Genomic DNA, 8,191 nt, shown 5'->3' on the forward strand with positions numbered 1-8,191 from the left:
GACTTAGAATGAGAAAAAAAGAAATAGAAAATAAAAGATTATACTGTTGTGACCTTATTTTCATTTACTATACTTACCTATTATAGGTTTTTGGTTTTGTATAAATATCTATTTGTATAAGTAGAATACGATACATAGTTCGTATCTACTTCAGTTATTTAAAACAGTTTATTCAAAACTTCCTCAAAAAATAAATATCGATACAGTAGAGTCTACATAATCGGAGACGTCTAGTAACCGTAACCAACCGCACTTTCAACACTATATTCAAATCACTCATAAATTATATAGCTTTTTTGAATATACATCTAATATGATTGATTATTACGATTCTAAAAGGCAATAAAGACATAATGCTTAATTTATTTACTATGAATTTTCCCATACAATCAAAATAATCCAAATAAATCCAATAAACGCGTGATTTTACTTGAGCCCGATTATCGAGACCCTTCGTTCTTCGATAACATTCTGATAAATATTAGATATTAAAAACAAATAAAACTTTGATTTATTCCAATGACAAGTGATATTTACAAAATTTAGAAAATCCCCTACAAATTTTTTTGGTAAGGAACAATAAGGTCAAAACATTATAATAACACTCTCCATTAAATTACTTTTTTCCTTAGAGTCTTCTCCAAACTGAAACGATTTTGAGAACCATCGTCTATTTTTTTTACTGTTTTCCAAGTTAAAGCCAAAAATATCTGATTTTTAATTTACACATTTTTTTTAAATTTCTGATTCCATTTGAATCCCAAATCCTACAACCATCAACCCATTTACGTTTTTACTGAAAAACCATAATGGCTGTGGTACTTTTTTAGATTTTACGAATATTATTAAAATTATATACTGCATCACTTACTAAGAAATGTAAAATGTTGAATTTTTTTATATGTGTTACGTAAGACAAATTATCATACAATTCGTAGACAATCTGACTTATGGCACTTATGGAACTTAGGTGGTATTTTTGTTTCTAACGAGTTGCGATTATTAGATTTTCTTTAAAGAAAATCTGTATGAACCTCTTGTAAATAAATTCTTGAGTTTTGTCTAGCATTCCATCTAATTGTGCGGATATTTTCCTACGGTTTATTCACTTCACTTACAAACATCAGATTGGATATCAAAATATAGTCTTTCCTCTATCCTCAACTTGATCATGACTGAAAATATAGATGAAAAATGAATTTCTGAACTATATTTATATATTATATTACTCCTGTTATATAACACAGTTTAATTATGCACGTCTTATACTTTTTTATATTATATGTTAAAAAAATAATGTTTGTATTTTGGGAAATTGTATACAAAAAAAAATTCAAGAGAGCGAGTGGTTTGTATGTATGTCTGGATAATAAAAGTGTTGAAATTGTCCACGAAAATATTAAACGTAAATATTTATGTGTTCCTGTGTGAAGAAAGCAATACAAAAGGTTGTTCTGTAAAGTACTCTTGAAGTTATATAAAATTTTTATGAAAAATCGTAAAAAATATCTTTTTGTTCACAAAAAAATGATATTTTTTGCATTGGAAAATGTTTTTCGTCGTTTTTATTTACACACGTTTGGTACTTGGTTTTTATTATCGCCGCAAACATATCCTGCATAAAGATACAGTGTCTGTGAATTTTTATGAGACCATTTTCCTATCTAAAAAGAAATCTTTATAGATTTTGATAAAAGTCAGACAGTAAAACTCCATTAATAAATTCTCTACGGGTCTTAAAATCTTTTCCACACAATGATGATTGCAGCTTTATAATATACCAGTAAAGCGATTTGTATATCGCCACTGCTGTATGGCATTCATTATTGAAAAAAATATCATAAATTATGGTAGATAAATTTATTCATTAAAAATAAGTTGACTTGTTTGTCTAAATGCTGCAAGCTTCTTCTATATCTGATGTCTCTACCCGACATAGACATTTGTTTTATGAAACGAAGCGGGTTAGAAATGAAATAGCAGAAGCACTGAAGTTCGAAAATTTTAGACGAGCGTCAGGAAATTTGTAGCCTAAATTTATTTATCAGAAACTAAAAATATACAATTTGCATAAATAATATGCATTTTATAATATAATTGAATTCTAAATTAACCGTAAATAATATATTCACAATTCGGTTAATAGTTAGAAAATGTTTCCAAAATTTTTCGAGTCTGTGAACACGAATATCGTGACAGAATAGCTCTCCGAGGTACCAGGTGCTCAGGACCTACCCTCGTTTCTCAGATAAACTGATGGTATTATTATATGATTTTTATTATATTTTTCACGTAATAATAACATTAATTCACGGAAATCACCAGGAAACTCGAGCCCCGTGTAACAAGTTTGGAACCATTTTCATCACTATTAACCGAATTATGAATTTAGAATTTACAGTCAAAATTGCATCTATTTAATTTCTTATAAATTAATTTAGGCCACAAAGTTTAATAAAGCTCTAACGAATCGAATGCAGAAAATCCTATTCAAATCCGTATTACTGTTTAAATTTTTCGAACTTTGACTGTTTTTAGTGTTTCGTTTGCGCAACTAAAGATCCCTTCATGACTTCGTTAATTAAATCTTTTAAGGTTCAAGAAGCTTTGTTCACTGACCTGAATCTGCCTGTACATTTTCTCACAAACGGTAGGTAGATAATATGATTAATGTCTAGCAGTTATCACAAATTTTTTTTTCTTTTTTTATTAGTTTAACTTTTAATGGCTTTTTAACAAAATATCACACAACACAAGGTCACACGATATATATAATTTATACATATATATTTTTATGATGAATGTTTCAGACGATCGTAATTCGGCAAAGTCTATAATGGCTAATATTTTTCATGAAAGGCAATGAATAATTTTTACGGGCTCCAAATTGTTTTCAAACTTATAGGTAATACAAAATAATAAATTCATTAATGAAAGCAAAGGATTAAGATCTTTATCATGGTAAAGTTTTTTCATCATAATAGGCCATTTTCCTGATGTCGATTTCAAAAATTTCCGAGAATAGATGACAAGATCTGAAATTAAAATCGATTGATACACATAAAAGATATAAGCAATTTAATAATTTTTTCTATCTTTTTCTTGCAAAACAACTTTTAAAATATACTCTCCATGGTAATTGCAGGCTATGTCGTTACCAAGTATTATTCTCCTTTCTTTCTATTTGTACAAAATCCTTCATATTTTCATAGTTATTGATGCTATCCAAAAATTGATATCGCACGATGTTTTTGCTCGATACGAACAAAACTCGATACGAACGTCTTTTGAATTTTGATAAAGAAGCAATTTTAGGACAATGGCCTATTAAATGTAAATAAACAAGAATTATCTATATTATGTCAAAATGAGCGTTTTGTTGAATACCACGTTAATATATTCTGCCCCTGGTCATTTTAAGGCTAGATATTTGTTCTAGAACATAAATAATGCCCTATTACCGTGGAGATTATATAACATTTTCGAAAGAAACGTCCAATCGCTCGAAACATCGCGCTGCTAAGTAAAAAGTTGCAAAGTAAAAACCATGAACGACTCCAGTACTAGAGGCTTCTTATGTAATTATTACCTTGTATACCTCATTGCTTAGTGGCAAAATCCGATGTAATCTGAAGACTCCATATTTATCGAATGTTATTGTAAACATTAGAAATAAGTCATTTAAAATAATGACAGATTTTATCTATTACCGTTTAGTTTTTTTACCTATAATTTTATATTTAAAAAAAATTCCCCTTAAAATATTATACCATTTTCATTGATAAAAAATGGTACTTATAGCGATATAGAACAGTCGCTAGCAAGAATAGACTATGCAAAATATTAAATAAATGTGATTCCATTTTGTATCATCAGGAGCCAACCAAGTATCCGAATATACATATTATTGCCTATTGAAGATGTGATCGGTCAATACAAACCACATTTCATAGAGATACATAAAGGCATGGGGTATCCATTTTCAATGATATAAAATTAATTCTTGATTTTACAAATGAAGATTCCTAGTGGCATTAAACGACGTCTAGGGAAATATATTGGAGCTATTTTTAAACAGGCGCGAATGTTTAGAACCTAGAGCCCCGGACGTTTTCCAATCAGACATTGTATATCGGAAATTATTATTCATCGAGAAATCCTTCAGTCACTTGGTCAATAGCAAGAATATTAGAGACCATGTGAACAGAATTGAAAGTCGATTTGATGTAAAGCGCTTTTACATTTTCAAAATTATATAAACTTAGCATAAACTTCGCTGACCGATTTGTGACTGGTACACATATACACAATACCAACTATACTCCATTAAGTGCTAGTGATGGGGCGAATGTTGAATATTGTACATTCGGGAATGCGTTTGCGAATGTTTATTTCCAATATTTGCGAATGCGAATGTTAATTTTCAAATGAAGCGCTCACAAATTCTAATGTATTAATGTATTTTTTTAATCAAATTCCATGATTCACCTCTCATTTTTAAGCTAATCATGTTGGCTTCTAACGAACAATATACTCACGGACCTAAATTGTACCGCTTAGACAGGCTACATGATTCCAATATAAGAGTTTTTATAGATGTTTTCCTAATTCTTAATACATTAAGACTAGATTCAGCAACTGTATGGATATTTCAAATGAAACTATTTAAAAAAAATGTTTTTCTAATATTAATTTAACATTTGATTTTTTCACCACTTTCTACGAAATTTGTTGTAATTTTTTAAACACGAGTATAGGGTAACCATGGGTTACGATAACCACGGGAGCGGAATTCCGCACAGATCGAACTAGTACATATAATTCTTCATTAGCGTAAAATATTACGTCGTATAAGTCCATTAAAAACAAACCATATAAGTCCACTAAAAGCAAAATTCAGTTTTTTTTTTTAAACTTAAAGTTATTTTGCAATTTATGATACAAAATGATGACGATTTTTTGTCAAACACATCGTTTTTTGCGATTGCGAATGCAAATGTTAAAAAACCTATATAAACTATGAACCTATATAAACGCAAATTTTCGTCTCATGAAACAATAAATAAATTAATATTTAAATAATTACTATGTTAAATATCAAAATAATTTGTGTGTGTACAATGCCGTGCTGTTAAATGTTATTTTATATTTGAAGGTTAATTAGAATTTAAACACGAACCTTTTTTGTGTTTGAAATATTATTTTTACATGAACAAATCTAGATTGCCCAGCATCATATTTTTCGGATATACCAACAAATTTTTATACGAGATTCCTTACACAAAAATAAGCAAAACACATATAAGCATACAGCCAAAGATTTTTCATTTTCCAGATAAACGGTGATAAAGTTTTAGAGTAAAAATTTGAAAAGGTAAATCATTTATTAGTTTTTAACATGGAATTCTTTTCACTGAAATAACATTCATGCTTTTCGAGATATATTTACGATTGATTGACCATATTTTTATATGAACTTCGTTCAATTTTTTTTGCAAACAAATATTTTCATGGAAATTTTAGAAATGAAAACTCTTCGGAGTTTTTTTGTCATAATAATATCATTTCTTGCCAATAAATTTCATGACATAAAACATATTGCATACTTGAACAAGGACAACTATTTTTTTTATAGGATGTTGAAAAATTATTGCCATTTAACTCTACTATAGACATTACTGAAAAACATTTCAGTTACACAAAACATTTTGCCTTGAGATAAATTCTCGGTATGAAACGATATGGTATTTTCAAGAAATTCCTAACTCTTTGCTACGAAATCAAACAATCTGAAAGGGCCATACTATGAAATACATTAAGTGTGGGGTCGATAAATAATAATTTACGAATGAAAGAAGGAAATTTTTCATATTATGGGAAGTTGGGAAGCTCGTAAAATGGTCTATTTATGAGGATAGATATAATCTTCATTTATCTACCAAAAAAACAAGCCGTGGGATGGGTCTGGTCCTGTAGGTCACAAAAATTAACTTTCCAGTATAATAAAGAATTATAAAAATATTCGATCGACACCTCAACGAAGTCGATACCACTTGATCCGATATTGATCGTAGGTACATACAAACACATCCTTCTTCCCAAAACTTCAAAATTAGCAATAATGGCCTGTCCAAACCATAAAACATAAAGAAATGTTGATAATTTCGATTTCAAAAATCTGACCAACTACAATAACTTCCTTTATTGGGAAGTTATAAATGATCAACCGAAGTTAGATGATAGCAAATACGTTCTTCATGATTTTGTATTTTTGGTAAAATATTATCCTAGCAGAGCGTGGTTTCGATCCACGGACCTCTGGGTTATGGGCCCAGCACGCTTCCACTGCGCCACTCTGCTTGTAGGTAAATCCTTTTTAATTTTTAAACATGTAAACATGCATGAATTCATTCAGTGTTTTTCCAACCAAATATATATTCTATCACAATTCTCGTATATGCAACCATTATAGCACTTGATTTATTTATACCCACATTATAATATGTAAGCTGTACATACATTTTATTAGATTTATGTTTAAATTTTATTAAAATTATTATAATTAAAAATTCTTTTCATTTCATATGAAAGACGAGAACAAGTGTAATAATATTTACATATATATGAGAAAATTTATGTGAAAATTATGTAATATATGACGATAATTCTTTAACATACTTTTCAGAGTGCTTAAATATTTTATTAATTAAATTAATTAATCATTGTGCGTTTATGTGTTTTGAACAATTTATGTTCCTGAAATTATTGAAAATGTTGTGGAATATTGTTACATCCTTCAAAATGGTGAGTACCGAATAATTGTTTTACTATTTTTATTAATATGGTTTTATTGCTTTAGTCACCTCCGATTTAAAGTAACATAGTATGAGGGACCTTAACTTATATAAATTAGGTACACAAAAATTTGAAATAAATATAAAAGGTTGATTTCATAATAAAAATAATGTACTTCGTATCATTTATAAAGCAGGGTGAAATTTTTGTGTATTTTGTATTCACATACATACAAATGGAACAAGGACACGAAGAGGCTACATATAATTTGAGTCACTCACATAGAACAGAAGTGACGAAGTTATTTACGTTCTATGTCCATTGGTCCATTGAAGAGTACAGTCTCTCCCCTCGTATGTTAAGTGGTATACCGTGAGAAAAAACTATTAAAAGTATCATGTATCAGATACTTTGACTTATATAAAGTACAAAAAATTACGAAACAAATGTAAAAATTTGGTTTCACAATAAAAATATGTACCTACGTGTTATTCATAATTTTAATAATACATGAGGTCTCATTGACGAAGCTGGCAAAGTGCAAAAGTGTGTAATATCCACCTTGCAGAACTCATTGACCAGACTTGGAAAATCAAATATTTTAAAAAAATATATACTTTTCAGTAATTACTCGACAGAAATGATTATATTTTTGATTATATTATATTAATTGAATTGAATTATTAATAAATAATTATCTAAAATAATGGCACCCTGTTGCAAAATTATACTTAAGTGGAAACTGTAGGTGGCGTTCTTCAATTATAAATAACATAGGACTCAAAATTTTTTTCAGCTCCTTAAGATATTTTTGATTAATTATAATATCCTTTTCTTGCTATCATCTCTGGTTTTTTCGACAAACTCATTTAAATAGATGATAGTAACCATAGACAAAAGTTAATTCCACTTTATTGTTATTTCTTGACACGTGTTTCGATTCTTATCCCTTTTTCAAAATATATATTTTTTATTAAAGAATTCAGCTCTTATACTTATATCCTAAAAATAACATCGCTATTTATAAACAAAACACGTCCTACAATCAAAATAATTAAGTTAGGAACGTAAAGTTAAAGTGGAATTAACCAAATTAAATGATCAATTTCCAATTTCTAACATTGCAAAGTCCATGCTAATAGCCATGCCCAACGGATCCATTGCCATGAAAATCAAGCAATTATAACCATGTTGGAGAAAGCCTCAACAATAAAAAGAAGACTTAAAAGGCGGAAATCACAAGATTTGCTGAGAAAGTAATTGAAGATGAATTAAAGTCGATGTGGGAGAAAGACAATTTCAACTATGGGACTAGTCACCTGGATAGATCCACAAACCCGAGATCATTAAGAAAGAAAAGTTGCTAAATGAGTCTAGCTCAGTTGTACGAGGTGTT

The 8,191-nt window shown here is 28.9% G+C and overlaps 1 non-coding gene across 1 annotated transcript; it reads right to left on the reverse strand.

Annotated features, from left to right (window-relative positions):
* Positions 1 to 6,288: 6,288 nt before the first annotated feature.
* Trnam-cau lies at positions 6,289 to 6,360 on the reverse strand. Its single transcript has one exon. It is a non-coding gene; the product is annotated as a tRNA-Met (tRNA).
* Between the last annotated feature and the right edge of the window lie 1,831 nt (positions 6,361 to 8,191).

Source organism: Chrysoperla carnea, chromosome 4, assembly GCF_905475395.1.
Source record: "Chrysoperla carnea chromosome 4, inChrCarn1.1, whole genome shotgun sequence".
NCBI lineage: Eukaryota > Metazoa > Arthropoda > Insecta > Neuroptera > Chrysopidae > Chrysoperla > Chrysoperla carnea.